We start from the raw sequence: 8,078 nt of genomic DNA on the forward strand, positions 1-8,078 counted from the left end.
TATATATTTATTGTAGAGAGAAGAAAGAGAGTTTGATGAATAAATTATTGGTGATATTTAGTTATTTTCATCTATTTTTTGTGTTATCTTCAATTAATTTCCTGCTTGATTAGTTTGTAGCTGCGGTAGGGTGTCGATTCTTGCGGGGTTCAAGAGTGATCCTCTTGTCCTCTATATCAATCACTTTGGGAATTCTCATTGTTGTTGCTTGTTTTCTTCCCAAGTCGATCTTCCTTTTCCATGACTTAAAAATTCTATCATTAGGAAGGAAAAAGGAAGGTTGTGGTGAACACTGGGACCAGCTTTGAATGTTTGAGGATGTCATAGCTTTGCTTTACCTAAGTTTTCTAGTGGTGTTGATCCTTTTTCTGTTAATTCTATCATTTTGTTACATGTTTGGATCCATTACTGGGGTAGGAGATTCTGTACTTGAAGAACAATCCTATTGATAGGTTCCCCTTTAGGTAGGAAGTGGGGACGGATTCTTTATTGCTTAAGATAAGGAGGGGGCCAACAATGATCTGGTTCTACTGGTTAGCACATAAGCCACGTAAGTTAGAATTTTCAATGCAACTCCATACCAAGCCTTAAATGTTCTTATAATAGATTTTTCACACTGCTTCAGCCTCAGATATTTCTATAGCATACCTGATTCATGCAATTGGATGTCAATTTCATAGAATGAGATATTTCTGTGCCGTCCATACTCCACAAAGAAACCAGGAACCAGGATTTTTTTTTTCTCAATTAACAGAGAAAGGACTTTCATTTTCCACGAACATGATATTATCGTTTCTCTAGTGCTTACTCAATGTGTATGTCTGGTGATTAGCATATTTGATCATCCTTATCTAATAGCACTGATAAAGCTAGGGCTTTTTTGTATTATGATGTGAAAGAAAATCTGATGGATCGTACCAACACTAATTCACTTCACTTGATTTCATCAACTGTTTGGAAACTGGTAGCTGGGATGGGAGTTTATGCATTTGGTAGATACATGGTCAAACTTGCCTGGTGGTGAGTGTTTGGAAACCGGTAATTGGGATGGGAGTTTATGCATTTGGGAGAGGAAGTGAGACTGTCGCCTCTTATATTTGCACTAAAGAGTGGATTTGGAGGTGGTAGATACCAAGTCCAGGATTTGGCCGCTACCACTTTTCCAAATGCATATACTCCCTCTAACTACCAGTTTCCAAACAGACCCAAAGCATCCTTGGGTGAGAGTAGTGTCAAGCTTACGAGTAAGACATCCCAACAGGCCTTCCTTAGAGTTTAATGTGATATGAAAATTATTACGAGTATGTTTTGTTGGATCTCATGAGATTTTAAAAGTGATTCTCATTTGTGCAGCACCCCAAAAGCAAGCCTTTTCAAATGAGACCTCATGAGATTAGGGTTTTCATGTCAGATTTAAAAAGTGAATCTCATTTGCACAGCACCACACAAGCAACCAAACGTACCTTATATGGTTGGCCATTTCTAATTCAGGTTTTGATAAGATTTTTTGAATCAATTAGTTTCGATCTACGTGTCTTGGGATTAATTTCATATGTATTGGTTTTAAAATCAGAGGTTTAATTGAATACATTCAAAGAAAAAGGTGATATGTGATCTCTTGATGTGGATGTAGGTATTTAAATCATTTATATTTAGTCAAATTATTTTGTCAGCATTTAACTGAAAAGGAAACTTGTTCAGCCTAATGCATTGCATTGCGACCTAACAGTCTTCCATTAATTCATTTTTGTCAAACGATTGGTATAGATAGAGATCTTTCCTGCATGGTGAGCAACTTTGGAAGAGATCAATCGTAGAGGGCCCCACGTGTCGAGAGGTGATCTTAATTTTTTCCCTTAGGTTTCTCTTGGTTCAATCATATGAGATTCACTTTCTCGTACACTTTAGAAAGTGATTCTCATTTGCTTTTTTTTACAAAAGCAAGCAAATGTAAAAAACTATCCTCATGAGAAAGTGACTCTTGCAAATGAGAGTCGTTTTAGAAAGTGAATCTCATCTGTGTGAGAACTCGAATCTCCATAAAGATCTCGTGAGATTCAAGTTCTCATGAGATTTAGAAAGTGAATCTCATTTGCATAGCACCCCACAAGTAACCAAACCCACTTATAGTGTCGATGGGTCTTCCCTTTTTTCTATCTTTTGATGTGATATGTAGGGCTCTCTCTGTCATTTTTGACAGGTGTATAAAAGCAAAAGATTAACGTAGATGGGAAAGTTTTTTTCTTGAAGTCTGTTTTTTTTACGAGAAATCCTCGCGGAGAACTGAGTCACCTAATGGGTCTGCCTTCCTGCTAGGCTTAGGTAGACTCCTACCAGTTGCAACAACTATAACCATGGGCATTGAAGTCGTGCCGAGCCTGCATAGGTCGGTAGATTGCTGCGAAGCCAAGAATCCAAACTAGGGTGGGCACAAACCCCTCTATTGGGGGATTTGGGTTGAGAGAGAGAGAGAGAGAGCCGAAAGAAGATCAACATTAATACTCATGAAGATCAACAAAATGTTGAACCCATGAACCGAACAAAATAGAAAACAAAACTAAAATATGGAAAAAACAAAAGCTAAAGAAAAAGAAACTACAGACAGCTAGCAACAAACAACAAAGCCAGCTCAACCAGGATCTGCTGGATTAGAAGAAACCACCGTTGAGTGAACGTTGTTCAGATGAAAGGTGGGGTCTGAGACACCGTAAAAGATTTAAGGTGAGCACTGCCCTCATGAATCGACTTTCATTGGGTAACCCCTTACTGAGGGGATTTTTGGGTCAAGGTTTGCACGTGCTCACCTTGGCCTCAATGTTGCTCTGCCACTGGACTGGATTGGAAAATTGGAAGCAGGAAAACCTTGTGTTTTTTCATCAATGTGCAATATTGCATCTTCAATATGATCATAAAGAGAGACTAGTGCAATGAGAAATGGGTAGGTGCCTATGCTCATTTTCTATCATATTTTATTATTATTTTTTAAAAATCTGACTTTATAGATGTGTTTTATACAATTGGTTTCGTAGGAATTGGCTTTGGATCATTTGACTCCAGGGTGCTTGAAGGCTTAAAAAACGGATGCAAGAGCAAGGGAGAAACTTATTCGGGTCAATAGAGTTCATTTGGATCCGTTTTATACTTTTAGATCTTTTTTATGGATATCAGATCTAAATATTTGATCCATATTCCAACTTAGTAGTTCATTAGGATTGACAAGTTTTTAAATTTATGTTTATCAAAAATAGTAGTTTTAGGTCTACTAGGATTAGGATTTTTCTTCTTTAAGTAACAGGGAGGCCTTGGATTAGAGGGACAATTGCATCGGAATTCAGAATTATTTTACTTTCAATTTATTTAAGTTATTTTTTTTAGTTAATTTTCTGCAATTTCCATTATATTTTCTGTTTTCCCTAGATAAACTCGGAGTTTGTTAGAAATTCTTGTAAATCAGCTCTCGGATTTACATAAAAAACCATCCACAAATTTTTAAATTTCAGATCTTAAAATATAATTTTTTTTCAAAAAATAAAAATAATGCAAAAGCCAATTTCTAGCAAATGACCTAGCACACTCATGCAATTGGATCACTAAGAAACTATGGTTTTCAGTAGTGCACCCAGGGCATGCACACCTAAACCTTGGACAAACCTACCCCTTTCTCCTAGTGCTATAATTAGTATTGATAAACCTCCAAATCTGTGGCTTAGTTCTAAGTATCTAAGATTCGTGTACTTGGTTCACAATCATTATTCTTGACAAATATACTTGAAAATTTGCTTAAGAACCATAGGCATTGACTTATGCACATTAATTTATATAAGTGTTCACATTATATGCAGTGCCACTGAAAGCCACCTATCTTGGCATTTATCGTGATGGATTTAATCTCCATCTCTAAAAATGGTGAGATGAGTGGCTGTCAGCAGCAGCTGCTGCATTGTATCATGCAGTGCAGCTGCATAAAAAGTGCCCAGTTATATGATTGTTACCACTATAATTGTATTAAAAGCCATAATAACCATTATTTAACTATGAGAAGTCACATGGATAGCACTGCAGACACACGGATAAGTTTTCTAATATTACTACTATATAAATAGAACAGATATCAGACGCATTTTTAGCTGCCTCTGTTACCGTTCATCCACAGGATTAACAGCCTCCCAAACACAATGCTTTGGGCTTATTTTGAGCCGTCCTGTATACTCGAGATGCCCTTCATCTAGAGCATCGATGACGCTGAGAAAATTTGTGAGACACATCTAAGATACCAAGAACCCTGTCATACTGTTTGGCAGGCTGTTCATCTTGTAGATAAAGGGTACAGAGATAGCTCTCATGGATTACTGTTTTGACATCCCTTCTCCTATATAAGAGGATATAAAATTCAAATAGATGAGAGAGGATCACGTCAGAGGCACCTTCATGGTCTTTTTTACGAGAACCATGCTGCCTCTAGGATGCAGACTAGGCAAGCCTATAGAACGGAAGCAGTGCAACAATGTGAAGTGGGGAATTGAGAAACGGCGCTGAGGAGCAAAAGCAAAGTGTGTTTCAAGACCACGGCATAAGAGAAGATGCCCAATCAGTGCTCACAACACTTGAGAGGTCCAATAAAATTAGAGGCAAGCAACAACTCAAAAGTGACTGTTACACCTGAAACCACAAAGGCAAACAATGCAGCAGGCAATCACCAAGGAGCACGAGCAATCTACAAACAAACAAGCAAGCACACAAGGTTGTGGGCAAGGCACCAAGCAAGCAATTGAAGAGAGAGAGAGAGAGAGAGAGAGTGGCTGGTAGGTATAGGGGTGGCAATTTCTGACACGACCCGCCAACCCGCCTCTTAGGCGGTTCGGGTTGGGTTTAAGCCAACCCGTTTAATAAACGGGTCGACCCGCGTAACCCGTTTATTAAACAGGTCGGGTTCGGGGTATGCCAACCCGGCTGACCCGTTTAATAAACGGGTTAGGCTGGTGGGTCGACCCGCCAACCCGCCAACCTGTCTGCCCGACCCGTCAACCCGCCAACCTGACCCGCGAACCTGAAAACCCGTTTACCCGACCCAACCCATTTATTAAATGGGTTGGCGGGTCGTGTCAGGTTACCCGTTTATTAAACGGGTCGGGTTCGTGTTTGCCACAGCCGACCCGTTTAATAAATGGGTCGGGTTCGGGTTGAGGTATGCTGACCCGCCAACCCGACCCACCAACCTGCCAACCCGACCCGATTGCCACCCCTAGGTAGGTAGAGCTCCTCTCAAAAGCACATTCTCCGAGACCTTACCACCTCACATTGTTAGTCTTCGTGCCGCCTCACCAATTAAACAACTCAGAGCTGCCTTGGATGTTGTTTGATCTTAAAAATGAACAACACTAATCAAAACAGTTAACAAACTCGTTGTGAGCCATTCATTTTGAACTTGGCTGAGAGCTACATCGAAAAAACAGGTTTTGGATGCTATTCATCTTGAAATCAACGGCACCCGAAAGTGCTCTTACGAAATACCATCATACCACACTCTGACCTGATCTCGTCTTAAAATAGGGTATCCGTGTGCACAAGTGATGTCATTGAAAACCAATCTTCCTTGAATCAGTGGGAAACACCACAGTGCAAGAAAAGATCTTGCAACACATGAGGACAAGAATATCAAATGTGCATTGATGCAGCTAGGTAGTTGGGTTCAATCTTTGCTGATCAAGTCACATTTAATTAAAGATTTTAGTCTTGTCATGCATCCACCAAAAGTCTCTCTCTCTTAATTAAGTTTCAATGAATAATGCCTTCTATTCAACTTAGTGGCCCCTCAAAAGTTTGGGCTTGGTCAAGATTGAGCTGGCACTGAAAGGTTACCTTCACATAGGTATGATTTTATTGACTGAGACACTATGAAAATATCTTCTTTGTTCTTACAACTTTCTTTTACCTTTCTCTGAAGAAATGTGAACCAAGAAACAGTGTGGGTAGATACAGGGTCCTAGGCGAAAACTCCAAATGAGGCCTTAATTTTTTTTTTAAATAGCACCTTATTTTCTGTAAAAAAAAAGTAGCATCTTATTCTGTTCTGTTCTCTTTTTTCTTTGTCCGTAGGCAGTCTGACAAGCTCACGTTGCTAAAATAGGGTTCTTCAATATAATCTCACAAAAAATCTTGGCAAGGAAAATCTAGAGAATATATATATATATAAGATACATAAAAAATATAAGAGTATATAAAAGTGTAAAAAACAGAAAGATTAAATGTTAAAAATGTCTTAAATCATGTTAATATCAGGAAAAAAGAAATATTCCAAAATAATCAATGTTTTGATTCAACTTGTTAGCTTGTAACTCAGTTTTGCAGAAAACAGTCCTTTAGTTGCTCTGTTCACTAATCGATAGAATCTGTACCCCAAATGAGAATCTTTTCTTTGTTCGAATTAAAAGAAAAGAAATTTCGAATGGGTAGATCACAATGATTGATCTAAGCCTTACTGACTAAAAATATTTGGAACCCCCTTTTTTGTAAAGTTGAGTCAAGATGCATTGGACCACTGTCTACTATTTTCGTCTTAATAACATGATTAATTCCTTTTTTTTTCAAAAACAAAGTTAAAAAGTTGAACTTTTAAAGTATTCAATCATTTCAAAATTTTCAAGTTTGAAGACCATGCAAAACAGCTGTCACATACCCGTTTGCCTTCAGATCGTAACCAGAAATTCCCCCTACATGGTTGGCTGCTTTACACTGCAAAATTTGGAGGCCCTCCCAGATAGGAGGCCCTATGGGGTGGTGGCCTCAAATTTTGGCCATGAGTAGATATTATATAACATAAGCCCTAAGAGGGTTGACACAGTAGGGTGGGGCCATTGGCCGTTAGACGGGCAGTCAAGGTTAGATTTGTTGGCGAATCCCAGAAAAATCAACATGGACATGAAGCGTACTTGAATTCGCCATAGTTCGGGTAGGTAATTCGGTGTTCTCTTCAGCCGGTCGACGCCCACAATGAGGCCAAGCCTTAGGTCGATGGTGAGCAGAACCCTTTCCGCAGCGTCCGAATGCGGAACAAAATTTTGGCAGGAAAATGCTACAAGTCTCTCATCATCCTAGTAGCTCCTAACCCCTTATGTATAATGGGAGATTAGGCAGTTACGTGAATGTGGTCTCTCCACATTCACGTAACTCCCACCCACTATCTCCATTACATGGCCACTAACGTGACCCACTAATGGGTGTCAAACCGGGTCACACTGTGGGTTGGACCCATAACCCATAATGTCCAACATTCTCCCACTTGACCCATTGACACCAAAAATGTAATAAATCGAGGTATATACCTGTCACGGGCCTATTTCCTTCAATGGGCCAGCGCGGCGCGACGGTCCTTCCTTACCGCCGCAAGCCTACTCGTCAGCTCGCTTGCCGGTCGCGGAAGCTTATGATCAGAGTGCAAGAGAGCAAGAGAGAATAGAGGGAGAGAAGTTGCAATCACAAGAAGCAATCACAACGAGGGTGAACAAAAGAAAGCTCAACGCATTTAATTCATTCACAATTTTGCCCGCAGGCTATTACAGTTCAAGTATACGGGCTGCCCCTTCGGGGTATTAATTCACCTGAACCGGGCAGCTTACATCAGACTCAACAAAAGCAAAACAGACTCTAAGCGCAACTGTACACTGTAAGTCGCAAGGGAACATGCTCCCCCCTTCAAATCATGCGCCGTCCTCGGCGCCATCTGTTTCGTGGTAAGCCCTGACTTCAGCCGGGTAGCGACTGTTCATTCGAAATGCAGGCTCCCACGTTGGTTCCGCTGTTTCCTCCCACTGCACCAAGTATTTCTTCGCTTGCCCCAAGTAGTTGACCTTGTGGCGAAGGATCTGACTGAGGTGCTTTTCGGCCCGTTGTGCTGCCGGGGCCCTCTGCATGATGGGAGCGCGTTGCGGCACATTGCGTTCCGGGTCTCCATCATCTGGATGGAACTGCTTGAGGTTGCACACGTGGAACACCGGGTGCACCTTGAAGTCTGGGGGCAACTCCAGCTTATAGGCTAGCTTGCCCACCTTCTTTGTGATGGTGAAGGGTCCCTCATACTT

The sequence above is a fragment of the Nuphar pumila genome, chromosome 2, assembly GCF_984573655.1.
Source record: "Nuphar pumila chromosome 2, dmNupPumi1.hap1.1, whole genome shotgun sequence".
Taxonomy (NCBI): Eukaryota; Viridiplantae; Streptophyta; class Magnoliopsida; order Nymphaeales; family Nymphaeaceae; genus Nuphar; species Nuphar pumila.